Source organism: Suncus etruscus, chromosome 1 (genome assembly GCF_024139225.1).
Source record: "Suncus etruscus isolate mSunEtr1 chromosome 1, mSunEtr1.pri.cur, whole genome shotgun sequence".
Lineage (NCBI taxonomy): Eukaryota > Metazoa > Chordata > Mammalia > Eulipotyphla > Soricidae > Suncus > Suncus etruscus.
In genome coordinates this window covers 27,782,949-27,803,144 of record NC_064848.1, presented here as the reverse complement: position 1 = coordinate 27,803,144, position 20,196 = coordinate 27,782,949, and the positions used below count along the sequence as shown (strand labels likewise).

Below are 20,196 nucleotides of genomic sequence, written 5' to 3'. Positions count from 1 at the left end.
TCTAAAGATAAATTTTCAGATTGGGTATGTGTATCTTCAGAAATTGCTGTCACTCTCAATAGCCAGGACTAGTGAAATCACATACCCAGAATTTGAGAACACAAACTGTATGAACTCAAGAAAGCAGAAAGAAAAAAGTGGTTCTGGTTCTGACTATATATTGTGACATTTTAGTTTTATATTTCTTTATGTTTTGTGAGTTTCTTTTTACACAGTTAGGAAGTTTGCTGTTTTATTCTCTAACAGGAAATAAATTTTCCTTCTCTTATCCTAAATTATAGGTTAAAGTTAGGTTCCTAAATCCTAAATTTATAGCAATTATTTGTGTAAAAGACTAGAAAAAGCATTGCATTCAATATCTTTTAAAAATTCCATATAAAGTTAATTATTTTTAAAATTAAAAATATAATAGATTTTCTATTTATTTTGTGTCATCTATTTGTTAGAAGACATAAAAATTTGATGTCATGTAATATAATTTTCTTGTCATAAATTTTCCATTTTTTAATCTCTTACCAAAGCTGATGTTTAAGGGGAAGCTTAATAGAAGCTGGTTATTTTTCCCTCCCAGGAATAAACATGCCTCTCAACTGCTGTTGCACACAAAAGACCTTTACAGAAGGTTTTTGTTGCTCTGTGGTTTAGAAGTGTGACTCTCTCTTACTTGGGATACCCCAAGGCCTGCATTTGATAACAGTGAACAAACAGGTGCAGTTTCTAGTTTTCATGCTTCTCCACATAACAATGGTAGTTTTGTTCTTTGGGGTGGGTGGTGGAGGGGTTGAGTCTGCAGTGAACAAGCCTACCCTTTCTAAAAGGTTACAATGATTATTCTCAGAGAAACTTCAACAATATACTTAAACAGACAGAAGTTTGGGTCATGAAATTTAACATTTTTTTTTTTACATTCATACAAATGTCTCCCAGAGTTTAACAAATTATCAGTGCCTGGCCTCAGTGAATCCTTCTCTATATTGCTGGGATGTATGAATATACTTAGTGGGTTATCCCTGTTAAGTGGTATTGCTTCTGAGCAGACCTCTGTAAATGTGGTGAAGAAAGAAAATACTTAAAATTTTCCCTTTTTTGAGTGACTTAAATTTAAGTGATAAATGAGTGCCACATATGTATTAATATATATATAATATTTAATGGTTCAAACATTGAAACAGAAATATTTTCTGTATATTTCCTGTATAATTTCTACATACATAATTAAGGCATTATTATATTCTTCCCAAATTACACCAATTTAGCATTTCATAAGGTTTTTTGTATAATCTTTATGAGATGGAAGATATTAATTAACAGATGTGAAAAATAAACAACAAACTATACAAACAAATAAGCAAATAAAAAAAACATGCCTTACTGAAGATTACAAAGAAAAAATTACTTTCTAAAGTGACAGAGATACATGAAGAGCATAGCTGTTTTAGTTTCTGGTTAGTGGCTTTATTTTCCATGCTCTGTATTCTTGTTTCATACGACTAAAACTTATACGATTTTATAAGCTTTTTTGGTTGAAAGCATTTAATTGATGTGAGAGCCTGATCATTGCTTCTATTTACTTTAGAATATCATTATTTATATACATACAGCAATAAATGAGATGATTTCATTATCTCAGTGACCAGAGGTAAAAACAAATGCTTTATCAGTTGCTTTGGTGTGATTACTTTTATGTTTATATTCTAATTAAAATGTAATTTATATTTCTTCAAATTGCTAAATTATAATATAGATACTTTTAGTTATTATACATACTTATAACATTATAGATTACAAATAATCATTTATAAGTATTATTTGTAATCATTATTTGTAATCATTTGTACAATTATTTCTACAATAATTACAATTACTTGTAATTATTAAAAATCATTATTATTTGTAATATATTTGTAATACATATTTTACAAATAATAATTACAAATAATACAAATATAATATATTGTACATATTATATTCATTGTATTATTCTTATTATTATTTTTGTATTATTAATATCAATCACTAGAATTTTTTTATTTTAAAAATAAAAAGTATCTGTATGGGATATTTGTGATATATATTATACATATATCAGCATTGTTTTTATATTAAAAAGGTGATAGAATAATTTTATATTAAACTGACAAAAATTTACATCATAATTAAAGTTTATATAAACAAGTCATATACTTATTAGAATATACACAAAGATGGAATTTCTGGAGAAAAACATGGAGGTGTCACAGTGAGTGGTGTCCTGACTTAGTCCATGGTAGATTAGTTCATCTGTGCAGATTAAAACTCAAGCTTCTAATGAGATTGCTGAAGAAAAACATGGGGCCATTACACAGTTAGTTTGGCCCTGACTTGGTTCCTTTGTGGGATTGGAAACTGTGGAGTACAGTGCAGGTTCATCTGTGTGGTCTAGCTCTTGGGACACAGATTTTAGGGAGGGCAGCTGAAGCTCCAAAGGAGGGTGTGCAAGCGGTATGGTATTTGCCATGCATGTGCTAACCTAGAATAGAAGGCAGTCGAATTCCCCCACATCCCATATGGTCCCCCAAGCTAGGAGTGATTTCTGAGAGCATAGCCAGGAGTAACCCCTGAGTATCACTGGGTGTGGCCCAAAAAACAAATAAATAAATAAATAAATAAATAAACAAAATTTCTTAAGATAGTTCTAAAGTATCTACTCATTGATAATCTAGCTTGCAGTAACTTTTCAACCATATGGTTTTATTATCAATACCATCAATATTATTGGTAATTAAAAGCTCAAATCCAGGACAGGGATATGTATCTACAATGTTTATAATCAATCTATTAATTTAATTCTTATTTCTTGATTAGATCAGATAGCGATAGCATTACTGCAGTCTCTTAGTGCAACTAATTCTTACTAACTCTTATTTTTTTTTTTTTTTGCCACACCCGGCGGTGCTCAGGGGTTACTCCTGGCTGTCTGCTCAGAAATAGCTCCTGGCAGGCACGGGGGACCATATGGGACACCGGGATTCGAACCAACCACCTTAGGTCCTGGATCTGCTGCTTGCAAGGCAAACACCGCTGTGCTATCTCTCCGGGCCCTAACTCTTATTTTTTTATTAAAATTATTTTGTATGATAAAACATCGGAACATCAAGTATGTCTTTGGCCATCAGAGATAATAAGCAAGTTTACACATGTGCAGAGAGTTATTGTGTAACTACAACTGCCATCTGGTTAAAATTAATTATAATTATCACTTTTGTTCAGCTATTTTAAAATCATAAAAATTGTATACTTTAAACATAATGAGGTAATTGATAGATGACAACTGTTTATTTTTCTCCTATATCTGTTTATGAGCTATTTTTTCTTTTTAGATTTATGACACCAAAGAAATGTTTTCTGATCATTGTATCTCTACTAACATAGAAACTAATTATTCATTGTAAATTTTCCATTGGCTTTTATTCATAATCTATATTCTTTTCTAATATTTTATTGTTTATTTAAATAGTTATTTTTGGGAATCATATTTGGAGATGCTAAGGGCTTACTCGTGGTATTGGTGCAGATCAATGCCTTATATCTAACCTGAATCAATCACGTGCAAAGCAAGTGCCTAAATACTGTACTATTGTTCTGGCTTTTTTGTTTGTTTGTTTGGGTTTTTGTGGGGGCTTTAAACGTTTGGGTAACACCCAGTGCTAATGCATTACTCTTGGCTCTGTGCTCAGAAGTAGCTCCTGGCAGGCTCAGGGGAGCATATGGGATGCCAGGATTCAAACCATGCTTCATCCTGTGGTGGCGGCATGCAAGGCAAATGCCTTACCATTGTGCTGTAGCTCCACTCCCCCCTTTTATTTAATGGATGTATTCATTTTTAATTTAAAGAAAGAATTCTATATTTTTGCTGTGAGTCGATCCTTTCAGCTCTCATCTCTATTGTCACTGAGTTTAATTATATTAATGTCTTTTATTTTTCTTAATTTCTATAGATGAGTAAGACTTTTCTGTGTCTTTCTCCCTTTGACTTATTTCACTCAGCATAATAGTTTCCATGTCCACCCATGTATAGGAAAATTTCATGACTTCATCTCTTCTGATGGCTGCATAATATTCCATTTACATTTTTCAAGCTTAAAAACAAGTTTTATTGTCTTCCTATATTCAGGTCTTATTTTCAGATTCCTGTTCTAACTCAGATCTAGCTATCTATATTCTTATTTTTACAGAGCATGTACCCAGTAAAAGGAAATGTTGCCTCAGGTACATAATTATTAAAGACAAGAGAGGGGACAAAGAAAAGACAAGAGATGAAAGATGGAATTTGTGATGCAAATGAAATTAAAATTAAAGAGCTACCTGATAATTGAAACAAAGGAATCTATATAGTTAATAGATGAGAATTGTTAGTGTTTAATGAAATCAATTATGAGGAACATCAAAAACTGTTTTATACCACATTTAACTTCTCTTCTTCAGAATCAATCTTAAAGAAATGGTTTTTAAAAGCATAATTATATTTAAATGTCTTATTGATTTGTTCTTAAACATATGATTGCACTTATTTTAGACTGTAATTTTACTCATTTTATCATTAAGAAACAATTTAACATATATATATTTTAGGTAGTTCTGTGCTCTATAATGAATCCTATTCTATAAGTTCAAGGGATTTATGTATAAGGTAATAATCAAGACTCTTTAATTACATATCACCCAGAAAAAAGGCAAACAAAAGAGTTTTGTAGGCTTAACAATGCTCATAGGCTTGAGTCATTTCAAAATTATAACCAGCATATTGTAAAAAATATCAATGGCTTTCTAATGGCTGCTACTGGCATTTTGTTTTCCAAGAGAACAAAATATGCTTACCATGATCAAATGAAGGATTTGGTATATACTAATAATGGCCTCATTTTACAATGTTTTGTTCAAAATTGAAATGTGACAGCATTGTCATAAAAAGTTGGTGGGTTTTAAAGACTTTAATTACAGAAGTATTTGATTAATTGATAGTGATAAATAATTCATAGGGAATGTACCATCTTTTAGCATTTCATTATATTAGTAGATATTTTTGTTAGGTCTATCATGTTGTCTATAAAAGATGAGATATACACTTTGGTTAAATTTTAAGAATAAAATGAGACTATTCAGTAAAGATGATATTGATTTTCATATTTAAACTATTAACAAGGCATATAAAATACTTATTAATTATCTGATTTGAAAAAATTAGAAAGAACTTTTGGACCTACGGCATCTTTGATTACATACTATATTTTAAAACTGCCTGTAAATGAAATAAAATGACACTTTTATGTTAACAATTATATTCAGTTAAGCCTTTAAAATTACAGTATGCTTTACTATATTTAGTTTTTAAGTAACAGGATGCTAACTTGCTAAGTTAGAAAAAAAGCTTAAGGGGCCGGGAAGTGGCGCTGGAGGTAAGGTGCCTGCCTTGCCTGCGCTAGCCTAGGACGGACCGCGGTTCGATCCCCCCGGCATCCCATATGGTCCCCCAAGAAGCCAGGAGCAACTTCTGAGCGCATAGTCAGGAGTAACCCCTGAGCGTCACAGGGTGTGGCCCAAAAACCAAAAAAAGAAAAAAGCTTAAAATAGTTATAATTTATAATACATATACTCATAGAGGTCTTTAAAATAGTATCATTCATACCTACAACCATTGTTGGTATTGTGTATTCCTTGAGAAAATTTTACAGAATGGCAATTATTTTCTAGGATTATGATCAGTGGATTTGCTAAAAAAACCATTAAATATTTTTGCAACATAAGAAAATCCATCTACATTTTGAACTGTCTTCTTGGCCCTATTCCTGTTATTTTGTTGGATCTGTTCATCACAGATCATGCCTGAAAATGGAATGATAAAAAAAAAAAACTTTTCAGCTTTAGAATCTGAAAATTAATCACTTCTATTTTGCACCTGGTATAGTCTTAATACTGTGTACTTTTAAAAGGAATGAATATATGACCATTTTCTGTAATTAGTGATCATTTCAAACTATTTCATTTCAGGAACCTCACAGGATAAATGCTCAGCTGGGCTTGAATAAAATCTCTGCATTTTTTGTATTTTTGATAATTATTTCTATTTCTTTGACCCATTTATTTATTGAATTTACTTTATGTTAAGTGACTACTATGTCTAACTCATTAACATAATAATCCATTTTCTGCTTTTAGTTGACTTTTATTTTAAGCTAATTTTTAACTTAATAAAGTGTAAGACTATACATATTATATCATATGGCTTATTTTTCATATTACAATTAAACTATAATAAAATAAATAAAATTATTATTCTTTATAATATAAATATTTTTAAACTAGTTTAATTATTTATGGGACAAATTGAATCTAATTCAAAAGCTTAAGTCATTTTTGGTAGTCAAATTTACAGATAAGGACATTGAAATATAGAATGAGACTGTCTGCTTAACATACACAAAACTATTAATTCAAATGGACTCATTTTACTCAAGAATGAGTAAATAATTCTGCACAATTCTTTATAGTAAATTTGAATTCTAAGTAAATTCTACGAGCATGAATGTTTCTGTACACAACATAATAATTCAATATTTTGTATATTACATGCATCTACAATAATGAATAATCATCATACATAATTAAATTATTATTATATTTTAAACCTCATTTCTAAAACTTAATTGTTTTCTTTATCATTTTTTTCTTTATTTCTTTGTTTTGTTTTGGGCTATATCTGGAGACCCTCAAACCTTACTCTGGTTCTGCACTCAGAAATTATTCTTGAAAAGTTTGGGGACTATATTGGGACAACAGGGATAGAACTTGGATCTGCCACAAGCAAGACTACCAAGTGTGCTATCACTCTGGACCCTAGAAATTTTTTTTATAAATGAAATGAATATGCCTTCAAATGTTTTATTATAACTCCATGATTCATTTACCAATTTCTTTATAATATAGTCATTTTTGCCATTCAATGTTTCAACAACAATCCCACCAACTAATGTAGCCTACCCTCCACCAATGTCCTCTGTTTCCCACCCATCATTCAAGCCTGTTTCCTAACTGAGCATAAAATTCTTCATATTGCTTGTTCAACACAAACAAATGAAATTATCAAAAATAAATCAATAAAGTCCAATTTTCAATAACTGCTATATGTGGCAACCATTTTTCTAAAGTCATTGTCAGAGATTTACTGGGCCGGATGGTACTTGTTGAATATTGTGTGTTTGTACATCAAGCTTTTTTGTCTGCTATATAAGTTTTCAATCAGGTTTACTGTGATCCTACTGGGCTGAAAAACTATGAAATGTAGCCTTTCATGCTGCCATGAAAGCATCAAGTTCTGCTAGAAAGATTTGGTGAATTGGGAGCCTGAGGAGATTCAATTGTGGAGCTGGGTTAATTCTATACAGCAGAGGATTTTGGGTGTGGTTGGGGGATGCTTTGCCTTGAGGCTGCAGAAAGAGAAATCTGTTCCTATTCTAACAAGAGGCATCATATTCTTTTCATTATATGTGGAGTGTGAGAGGAAAATATGTGGTCTTTATTACGTTTTTTTAATCACTGTTTCTATGTCTTGGAGTTGTGTGACACGAGAGTGGAAATGGAAGATGGATTACTTTAAAAATAGAAATAAGAATTTCTTTAGTTTCCACTCTTAATAGATGAGGCAGTTTTAAGTATGATGATTCATTAATGTTTTATTGTCATTTACTCCCCAGTCTAACTATTTTCTTTGGTTTGAAATTTTAAAAAGATTTGCCCATAGACTATTGAGCACATTGTTTCCTTGGGATTGTCAAATGAAAAACAGAATCTTAACTCTAGATCTTAAAGCTCACAGAGTCATCTAGAGTTCTCTTTTTATTCTTTCTTCTTTTTCATTTTGGGGTCACACCCAGCTGTGTTCAGGACATACTCATATATTCTTGCTCAGGAAAAAGTACTGCTGAAGGCACTATTCACCATGCCAGGGATTCTAATATGATCTGATCCATCAAGGCAAGTAAATGCCCTACTTCTTGTAGTGTATTTCTGACCATAGAGCTCTTCTTACAAGTTTTCTTATGATTGGAAAATGATAAATGAAAAAAAGTATCTTTCAAATGGAATAGGAAAATCATATTTTAATAATATATGTAAAATTCAGTTTTTCTATGAAAATAAATTACAAACAAGCATCAAATCTTCTAAAAACATTTAACTCAGTTTTATAATTTTGATATTAAGATTTTTTTGATTGAAGGTATAGAGGTCTTGATCTTTTTCTGATAAAATGCATAGATGATCTTAGCACCATCACAACAAACTTGACATTAAATTTGACAAACGATTTTATTTTACACCATTTTACTGTTAATCTTCAAGTCACAATTTGGTAAATTTATAATTTTTAAAAAATTATAAATGAGTCTGGAAAAATAACACATAATATCTAATGCATTATAGAGATAACTAGTCATTGAACAACCAGGGTTTATTTTAGTATTATGAACTATACAACAGGTACCTTGTAAATAATCTCAGCAGAAGAATATGTATTTCTTGGGTCCAGTGAAGTGGCGCTAGAGTTAAGGTGTCTGCCTTGCAAGCGCTAGCCAAGGAAGGACCGCGGTTCCTATATGGTCCCCCCAAGCCAGGGGCAATTTCTGAGTGCTTAGCCAGGAGTAACCCCTGAGCATCAAATGGGTGTAGCCCCAAAAACCAAAACCAAAAACAAAAACAAAAAACAGAAGAATATGTATTTTCAATTTTTTGAACATTCTTAAACATGTCTTTTTATTTATCATATTCATTTAAGTAAAATTTTGCAGAGGTACTAGAAAGGTAGTACAGTGATTAGCACTTTTGCATTACACATAGATGATGCAGATTCAATCCCCTTTTTCCTATATGGTCTCCAGAGGACCACCAGAAGTAATCCCTGAGCACAGAGCAAACCCTGACCAACCATGGGTGTTGCCTCAGAACAAACAAAAATTTGAATAGGCATTTTAATATTGAATAAATATTTTTAAAGAAAAAGTGGCTTAAAAATGGACATATCTAAGAAATATATGATAAAGAATGCTTTTGCATTTGTGTATTTTAATATTCAAATCTTAGTTTATGTAATTGTATTAATATTTATTTATTTATTTATTTTTGGTTTTTGGGTCACACCCGGCAACGCTCAGGGGTTACTCTTGGCTCTATGCTCATAAATTCCTCCTGGCAGGCTCAGGGGACCTTATGGGATGCCAGGATTTGAACCATCATCCTTCTGCATGCAAGGCAAATGCCCTACCTCCATGCTATCTCTCCGGCCCCATGTATTAATATTTAATTTAAGTCAGCTTCAAATATTTTAACAAATTACTAGACTGAAAAATCACATTTTGGAAACTTTCAGACACATCAGGTGTGATCAGATCTTATTATTGGCTCTATGCTCAAGGAATACTCCTAGTGTTACTCAGGGACCATAAAAAGCAGGGATCAAATCTAGACCCCAACTATTGATTTTAACTTTATACAAAGCATTCTAATATGTTGAGCATTATAGTCTATTTATATAAAACCTATGTAATTTAATTTAAAGGAATATTCCTTGCTTATTTTCACTAATTAAAATGCAACTACTAGGTATTTTAATCTGGTAGCTTATAAAAATAATATTTAAATTTGATTACATTTTAATAGTTGAAAAGTGAAATTACAGATGCGACCTGTGCAACATAAATTAATTTTACTATTAAATATTATATGCATAATTTCTTTAGGAAATATTTTTAAAAGTCAAGTCACTTAAATTAATGAATTAATATTTAAATAGTGTAAATATTTAAATAAGGTTTTTAATAAGGTTTAAGTTATTAGTATAAAAACTTCAAATGTTATTTACATGTATTAAATTATATTCAAGATTACTAATACTAGTTAGTATCATTGATTTAGTTCTTATGTTTTAGACATATGCATCTAAATAAAATTAATTTTTGTGGATTTAATTTTTACTTTAAAGTTCTTGAAATAATTATTGCATGTTAAAAATAACTTAAACATTTCTGTTGAATTACTTACTCTAAAAGAAATGCATATAATTGTGATGTAGAATACATATTGCATGTTTAATAACATTAAAGAAAAACTTAAACAATAATTTAACAGATGGCCAAGCTAATTCTCTTTACTACCTTTTATTGGTAAGCAAGATTAGATCTATCATACTTTATAAGTTTTAACATGATTACATTATGGATATATACATTCATTTATACATTTATTGCATGTAGGTTCATGATATAATATTTTATAGGAAAGTCATACATTTTGATTTTCATAACTTAAATTACATATGATATGTAGAAAATCTCATTCACATAATTTATAGCTCCACTATACCATGTAATTTTATATATTTTTTGCATTTACACTTTGGCTTTCTTCCAGATTTGTTATTCTTATTTCTATTTTTCCCCCTTTGGTGCACTGGGTTTCATTATCTTTCTTTAAATTTGGCTACAAATTCCATCTCTACCATTGTGGTTCTTTGTTCGTAATGCAAAAGTTTTTTTGTATAATTAATCCATCAGGTTGTATTAAAGATTTAAATTGATCCACTTATTTTTATGATAATTTTCTATATCTAATTCTATTAAAGTATTTCCTTTATATTGTTTAGTTTGAAACTTTATATTTTCAAACTTTTTCTAATTTAATATTTAGTCCTATCACAAGAAAATTTGCATTTTGTTTAATTTTCTAAATTATACACTCATGAAGATATAAGAAAAATATATTTTTACTTTTCTCATGTTGCATATAAGAATAAAAGATTCCATATAAATAAATTATATCAGATAGATAACTGGAATATGTAATATGTATTTCTTAATTGAATATGGTATTTCCATATGAAAGGCACAATTATATTGCATTCCAATATTTGTTTTAAAACATGCATTGATTTTAACCAAAAGCATGAACTATATATAATATTCCCTATAAATTTTACTATTTGTCTTTAAATATTTTGGACCCATTTATAATATTTATTATTTAAAGCTTTTTATATTAAATGGCTAATAAAAAGTCATAGTTATGGCATAAAGCATAGTTAGCAAAATATTAACATGCTCAATATTGAAAAGAAACCTAATGAAAATGTGTATCATTTCATCATAAGAATTGAACTATCAAAATATGTCTAAAACAGTTTTTAAATTGACATTCATTTTCATCATACTGCACATTATAAAATACAAAATACTTGCAAGAAATACTTGCAAGCATGCTCGCTTCGGCAGCACATATACTAAAATTGGAACGATACAGAGATTAGCATGGCCCCTGCGCAAGGATGACACGCAAATTCGTGAAGCGTTCCATATTTAAAAAAAAAAAGTAATACTTGCAAGCTACAAATATCTCTTACTTACATAAATTAAAAAGTAATATTCTAGTGAAAAGAGATAGTCAGGAATCTATAACAAAATAAATCTATTTTATATAAACATTGATGTTGCTGGCTGTGATGTCCTCAAACAAAGATAATTATTATTACCAAGAAATTTTTCAATTTGGTTGGTGCTACTTTGTTTTGAAAGTATGAATATAATAGAAGAATATAGTCGAATTATTTTATGTAAAATTGTTTTCATGGAATATGATAAAATATGTGATTATATAGACTTATTATTCCTTTGTGAAATAATTTTAAACTCATATAGTTTTATGTACCCATGCTGTTCCCTTAGAATAATGGAAAGAGTTTTAAAAAATAATAGAATTTATTATTATATTTGGGCACAGAAAGAAGGGTAAATTTGGGGACTGGAGAGATAGTATGAAAAATAAGGCATTTGCCTTGAATGCAAAAGGTCGGTGGTTCGAATCCCTGCCTCCCAATGTCATTTGTTCCCCTGAGCCTGCCAGGAGTGATTTCTGGGTGTAGAGCCAGGAGTAATCACTGAGAACTGCCGGGTGTGACCCAAAAATCAAAAAAAAAAAAAAAAAAAAAGAAAAGAAAAGGAAAAAATAGGTGAATTCATAATTCTATAAGGCAGAATTTAGCCACAAGTCAATCACATAAGATCATATGATGAATAAATTCAAATTACATAGAAAGTTGTCTATATACTCTTGGAAAGTAAATTAAAAATTAAGACTTTCTTGTTTATCATTATTTTGGGGGGGTTCATACCTGGCAGTGCTCAGGAGTTACTTCTGGCTGTGCACTCAGAAATTGTTCCTGGCTACCTCTGGTGACTAGATGGGGAGACAGGATTCAAACTACTGTTTGTCCTGGGTTGGCTGCATGCAAGGCAAATGCCTTACCACTGTGCTATATCTCTGGCTCCTTGTTTATCATTCTATCTTTTTCCAACAACTTGAATTTAGATGGAATATTAATGAACAAACACTAGAAAGACACATAGACATCCAGACAAATAGACATATATGTAGTAATGACCTTATGATAATCATGGAATAATAATATTAAAGGCTCAGACTTTAATCAGATTTACACTGTTGGTTTGGTGAGCTAGTACAGTGGCTTAGGGTCTTGGCCAGCATGCAAATGACCCAGGTTCAATCGTTGGCAATGCTGATTTCTCAAGTCCGGCCATAAGTGATCTAAGAGCCAGGAGTAAACCCTTAGAATAGCTGGGTGAAACATTTAAAACAGTCTTCTAACATTTCAGATATTTGTTTGTCAAAATATATTTATATTTTATAAAAACAATTAAGATTCATATTTTATACTTATTTTTCCCTAAACAGAACTATTACTTTGCTATACAGAACAGAAAAACTACCATAACAATATAAAGATCTATGAGTATAAGTCATTTGGGATGTTTGCTTAAAACCTGATTATTTAAAATAGTATGAATTTATATTAGCTATTTTTTTGGTCAGTAGAAGTTACAGAAAAATTATTGAAACATTGGCAAATCCTTTTTGGTTTATATCTATACTTTTATCCAGTCTATAAAATTATGTTTTCTTGATTCAATTAGTTTAAATGAAATACTTCTTTTTTGTAAAGATTTAAGTATATGCTTTTCAATCTTTGTTTAGTTCTTCATTATCCAAAAACTTCTGTAGAAAAGAGAATTGATGTGGCGTGTTTAAAGAATAATCACCTTTAATTTTATCACTTATTGTTGAGAATAATTTGCTAAAACAATAATATAAACAAATGTAATCAAATGTCACTATGGCCTGTTATACTGCAGTAAAGCCAGTAATACATTTCTTAAAAGACTTGAGGAATCTTGAAACAACCTGATGCAATTGCTGCTCAGATTTGTGACCCAATAAAGCTTACTAACATACATTTGCTATATATGTTTTGATATATAATAGCTATGACTTTAATTTGATTTAATTGTGTAGATCATTTTACCCTAACTGGTTGTTGTGAGCCATGTTCTAAATAGGTTTAAAATCACAAGTATGATCATGAAAAATCTATTTAATAGCCCTTAATTACATGTTTCATCACTCACAGGAGAATGAAAACATGTTTTGTTTATAGTGTCAATATATAAGATTGTCAAAAATAAAGTTATGGTGATTTAATGATCTTTTACAAAAAATTGATGATAGAAAATCTCTTGTAATCATGATATCGTGAAATGTTTATCCCATAAAGATAAACATCCAAGTCATTCTTCACTTTTTATGGCCCACTAAGACATTCATTTGTCTTCCATCTGGAACTAATTCCTTCCCACTCTCGTGTTCCTGGATAGAGTAGTTTGCCATATATGTAAAGAAGATTCAAAAAACATTCGTGTCATGATTCAGTGTAACTGCTATGAGAGAAAGGAAATATTCATAAATTTGGGCTATGAGATCTTGCTATAAAATTTCAGTGACTGATATGTGCATAATCTATGAATAAATCTAAGATAAATTTATCTAAGATAAATCATGATGAATAACTTTTTTGGATAAGGGTTTGATTCTCCCAAGAGCATTGTTTTTAGCTTGTGGTCCCAAACTTGAATACCTAGAAATATCAATTCAATTATATTCATGTATGAATATGAATAATGAGCAAAACTATGGAGAGCTGTGTGGACCAACAAATGTTATAAGGATAAAACTCCCTTAACCATTCAGAGTTCACTTAAAGTATATTTCTATAAGCAGTCTCTTCTGCATTTTATCATTGACATTCAGACATATTATTCCTATAGATTATGCATTTAGCAACAGACCTGATTTGAATATATATGTTAAATATTGAATAGTAAAATATAGTGACTTGCCCTTTTGGCCAATTAAAAGTTTATTTTTCTACTCAGGGCTGGATGGATATATATGCTTTGACATGTTCTGGTATGTACTACAAGACTGTAGACATTCAGTAAAAGAAAAAAAATCAAGAGCAAAGTCATTCTTTTAATTGTTTATTTTATTGCTAAGTTGGAGAAAACTGATTTTTTGTTTGAAGAAAATGATAGGTATCAGAGCTTTCTCCAGATCACTGACTTAAGACACCATCTAGATTCCCACATCTATTTATTTATTCTTGAACTTTCCCCAGAACATAAATTCAATTTTTTTTGCTGCTTAAGAATTTATAAGCTTAGACATTCTATAAAGTCAATATACTGCTAAGCTGTTAGTAGAGAGAGACTCTAAAATAAGTGCATTTAAGCAATATAGGTGTTAATATCTCTTGTGTATACAAACATGAAGAAAAACTGTGCTTTTATAAACATTTAGTGGCAAGAATGAAGATCAGGTAAAGTATTTTAGGAAATAATTAATTAGTGCTATTATCTCTTCCTAAAATATGTCTATTACCATTAATAAATAGTATAATCATAATAATATTTAAAGGAGGTCAATATGTACCCAAATGAAACTCAGGAGAGACCTATTAATAAGAAGAGAGTGGATGCAGCAGAAAGAAACTTAAAGAGTGAAGACAAATAAATAATTAGAATACCATGCCAGGAGATATTCCAGGTGTAACTATTAGTTTAATGAATCTAAAAATAGAGCCTGTGAGTTTTCATTTTATATATACTTTTAAAATATACTTGTCCTAGTTCTGTGAATACTACCTATATTCTTCCAAATGTTAAAAATAAAAATATTGAGCTCTTTAAGGATCATTCTTTTTATGTATTTTATTGACTTTAAATTCTTTCACCAATAAAGTCTCCCTTTTCTACATTCTTAAAGCATCCAAAATCGACATATTTTTATTTTTCTACTTCCACAAGGCTATTTCTCATCTGAATTATTAAAAAATTCAAAACTAATTTTAATTCCATCCTGATTAAAATAAAAATACAATCTCTTCTAAACACGAAACCAACATGCTGCTTCCATGATGATGTTCTTTTATTAAATATGCATTAATTTTTACATTAACTCCAAAGGTAATACAAAGAGTAGAGTTGGCTACTCAGATGATAAGACAAGGCTACTCAAATGTCATGAGTACATGCCTTGTATTTTTTAGACTCAAAATTTAATTACTGGAGTCAAATATTTCCCTAATATCACTGGGTGTGGTCCTGATGATTTTTAGTATCAAAAGACTAAGTGAGATATTAAAGAGTACAATACCTAGATCAAGATATAACTATATATAATAGATTTGTTTAATTGTTTTATGTTTACCAAGTCTTTAAATCTGATATGGAAAAGTCTGTTTGGTAACTATTCATATTTTACTGATTTCTTCAGTAAAAATAATAATCAACTGTTTAATATTAATGAAGACACTGTTATTAAATTGATCATTATTAAATGCATTCTTATTAAAGTTGTATCTGATACTAAATTATATGATAAATTATTTTTGAGATTTAGTAAATTGTTAATCAATCGCTGAGTAATAATAAAACATTACTTTAAAAATTTAGTACTATGAACCAGTTAAACTAAGTTGTATATGAATATACATAATGTATATAATTTTAGTATCAAATTATTTAATAATTTTCTCTGATATACTATTTTTTTAAAAGAGAAAACTGAAGTAAGGACAATTAGATATGTTACAAAAGGTTCAACAGTTACTAATTGTTTTAAAGAAAAATCATCTCTTCTGGATCCAATTAACAAATGTATATATTGTATTGCTTTAAAATCTTGTGTTGCTAGGAGTGGAGTAATCCTAAGCAATGGGAAAGTAGTGTTCAAGCATATATATGAGTTCATTAATTTATGAGGTTTAAGTTTTATGTTTTGACATTTTCAGATGCATCGTTTATGTCAGACTCTCTTAATATCTGTAAGGAACTATGTGTATGTGTCTGAATTTCCTTTGCAATATTTAAAGCATGCACCTGCACCAGTTTCAAAACACAGCTGAAACACATTATTTGTGCATATTTATCTGGGACACTTGGAATGGTATTTGCTTGCCTTTGATATTTGTGCCTGACTCTAATGGTCCATTAAGTTAAGAGCCCAACTTCTTTTCAGAAGTAGAAAATTAGCTTAAAAATAAGCTGTGTATCAAATGATACTATATGATGTAATGAAATTAAAGTATGCAAGAATTAGTATATAGGTATATTTGCAGATGTGCTTCTTTTTCTTTTTTTGTTAAGCTTGGTCATTTATACAAGCATGGAGATGAGTTTTAAATAATAATGTTTTCTTTTTTAATTTTATTGCAATTAATCAGTGTTGCAGAGCACATGGTATATCAGGAGAACTTTTTTTCTGATAAGTGTATATTTGGAGGAAATCAATTAATGCCTTAAAGACATTAAAAAGTATGGCTGGCTTGTTGGGTTCTTTTTTTTTCTGGATAATTAGTCTAGGGACAAGAGAGATAGTTCAGTGGTTGAAGCATGTACCTTGAATTCAGTGGACACCAGTTTGATCCTAAGCACTGCATATCATTTATTGAGTGATTTTTTAGTGTGTCCTAATCCCCCAAAATGAAAGAAGAAAATGAAAGGAATAAGAAAGAAGAAAGAAAGAAAAGAAAGAAAGAAAGAAAGAAAAGGATAAGAAAGAAAGAAAGAAAGAAGACAAGAAAGAAAGGAAAGATAAAGAAAAAAGAAAGAAAGAAAAGAAAGAAAGAAAGAAAAAGAAAGAAAGAAAGAAAGAAAAAAGAAGAAAGAAAGAAAGAAAGAAAGAAAGAAAGAAAGAAAGAAAAAGAAAGACAGAAAGAAAGAAACAAAGACAGAAAGACAGAAAGAAAGAAAGAAAGAAAGAAAGAAAGAAAGAAAGAAAGAAAGAAAAAATGCACCATCTACAAGTTTACTAAGGGTATATTTCAGAAAAAAACTTGTATAAAATTTTAGTTTTTAGTCAAATATAATTATTTAAGCCATTAATATAAATAAATAAGGTAATTAGAAAACAAATATGTTTTTCTTACATGAATAAAAGGTACAAATATTAAATTGTCATGTATGTGACAATAAATTGATCTTTTGCTCAAAGTGAGAATTAAACTATGATTTTTTTAATTTGATTTTTATATTTTGAATAAATTCTTTCTCCCTCCTCACCCCAAGAGCACTTTCTATAAACATATTTGACAAAAACTATGGGACATTTGGTGTATCATTGTGTAGTGTGATGTTTAATTAAATATTGTTAAATTGCAAATACTGTGATTTTTATGTTATACTCATTAAATAATATTAATAACTGAAAGATTATTCAATTAATACTTTCAGAATTTGGTAATAACATGTGTATTTCACCCACAAATTATATTTATCAGAGCTAAAGAAAAATGGAGAAATTTAAAAGAAAACATTGACAGCACAATATATTAAAATAATAGTAATAAATGGCCAGAAGAAATGCAATAAACTGTGTTATAAATAAAATATTCTGTAAAAAAGCACAACACAAATAAATTTTAATATATTATAATAAAAGTGGATATACTCATTTGGTTAGAGATAATGAATTCATTGAATATTTTATATTTCTAACACATAAATTAAGTATTATCTTTAATAAAAATGTATTTTAAAAGAATTTAGACTTAATTGAATTACACATTTATTTCAAAGATAGTTGTTTTTATTTGCTATCATTTTATAGTTGGAAACTCCTTAGTACTTATAATTTACTTTATAAATTTAGTAATTTATAATTGTTGTGAATTTGCATAAAGAATTACCTTCTCAATTTTGAGACATTAGTATTACATAAAATGTGTGTTAAATATTTGATGTTTAGTAGGAATTAAGCATATTTACAGAGAAAAATTTCAAATACTTTACAGAAAATAGGATTATTTTTAATAACTAATTTTTCTTGGGTGCCAGTGTGATATAACACTAGTAGTGCATTTTCCTTGCACTTGTTTGACCCAGTTTTTATCCGCCAAGCCTACCTGGAGTAATTTCTGAATACAGAGCCAGGAGTAATCCTGGCACCTCTGAGAGTAGTACAAAAAACAAAATAAAATAAAACAATAACAAATAAACAAACCCAACTTTTCTTTCTGTTTTTGTTTTGTTTGTTTGTTTGTTTTGGGTAACACACCTGGGGATGCTCAGGGGTTACTCCTGGCGACACCCTCAGAAATTCCTCCCTGTCTTGGGGGATCATATGGGAGACCTGGGATGGAGGCAGGGTCCATCCTAGATTAGCGCATGCAAGGCAAAAGCCTTACCACTTCCACCACTGCTTCAGCCATCTCACTTTTCTTTTGTATATTTATAGAGCATTTCATTTAGCTAAAACTAATATTGTGTTAAAATTTTTAAGCCAGTTTGTAAGATATCAACTCTTATAGTTCAGTTAATGTCTTATAAAAGATACAAAATAGAGCCATGTATGGCTCACCATCTTATGACAGGTAAAGGAATATTTGTTTATTTATCTAAATGTCTCATGGAGGGTTTCTTAATATTCTATTTCATCTTTTCATAATAAATTATTTATACTTATATGTAATTTATTTTTAAATTCCCTCATTACATGATGGAATCACTTTGAATACATATGAACGAAAATTTTATAAATTTTATTTTTTAGAAACATATATTCCAATGTAGATATCAGACAGACAAATCACGAAAGTCAAATAGAAAACCATTACATAATTTCCAAATATTCAAGAATGTTCTGTAACTATGCATACACATCCAAAGTGATGCACTCTTTTAAAGAAAATGTATAAAACTTGTTCATCTTTATAAAATCAAATTTTTCTATTTTTCTTGCCTTTACAAATGATGCTTGTGAATATAATATCCTTTATTCATTTTACAAGTGTTAATATCAGCTGGAGCTTTATTGTCAAAGAGGATGAATTATAAAAGAAGTTAAGATATTAGACTATAGGAACTGTCACATTTTGTTGACAATGCTAAATGTGTTCAGAGTAATAAATTTTCCAGTTAAGAGTGATGCCCTCAACCTATGAGATGGTGATGTTGGAAAAACCACAGATGGCATCTTGAAATGAGATAACATCATGTAAGTGATGGGCCCATCGCACAGAGCATGCTTATGACAGTCATCCTTCTGTAGTCATAGGATGAGAAAATTTCCCAGGTGGGTAAGGCTGGCATAAAGATGTTTGAAGAGCTCCTTCAAACAGCGGTTTAGACAGTGAGCCTCTCAAGGCGCATGCCAGAATCAGCGCCTGAACAGTGTATAACACTAGGCACCTGCCATGCTCCCAAACAGCATGATGAATCTATATACTTGTCAGATGATTTAACCTCGGTCACTAGTAAATGGCAACTTAATTGAATATAATCACTATAAAAAAAAGAATTTAGCACACTGTATTTTCAGCCCATGTACATGGATTCTGCAAGTATGTACTTTCCACATCTTTGTTCTTGAGATGTTTACTTTCATACATCAATGCTAAGACGTACTGGGACTCCTCTGCCTTTGGAGAAGCCTTCACTCTTTCTTGTGTGGATTACTTTCTCTCCCTTAGTCTCTCACTCCCTTTCCTCGAATTTCAAAATAAAACCTGTTTTGAATCTGAAACGGAGAGAGAGAGGGAGGGAGAGGGAGGGAGGGAGAGAGAGAGAGAGAGAGAGAGAGAGAGAGAGAGAGAGAGAGAGAGAGAGAGCAAGTGGCAAAGAAACAAATTTCAGAAGCTAAGTGAGAAAGGCAATGGCAAAAAAGAAACAAAAAATCTTTAAGGTGTACACCCTGGATTTTTTTATTTTAAAGGCTGAATAGAACAAGTAGCACAGTTCTCTACTCAGAATTTTAGCTTGTTTT

General features: G+C 30.0%; 1 protein-coding gene and 1 non-coding gene across 2 annotated transcripts in view; both read left to right on the top strand.

Annotated features, from left to right (window-relative positions):
* The window catches only part of ERBB4 (erb-b2 receptor tyrosine kinase 4), a 1,143,943-nt gene that overhangs the window by 588,679 nt on the left and 535,068 nt on the right, over positions 1–20,196 (top strand). The window lies entirely within an intron of this gene.
* Positions 11,282–11,385, top strand: LOC126027344 (U6 spliceosomal RNA). Its single transcript, XR_007502248.1, has one exon. It is a non-coding gene; the product is annotated as a U6 spliceosomal RNA (small nuclear RNA).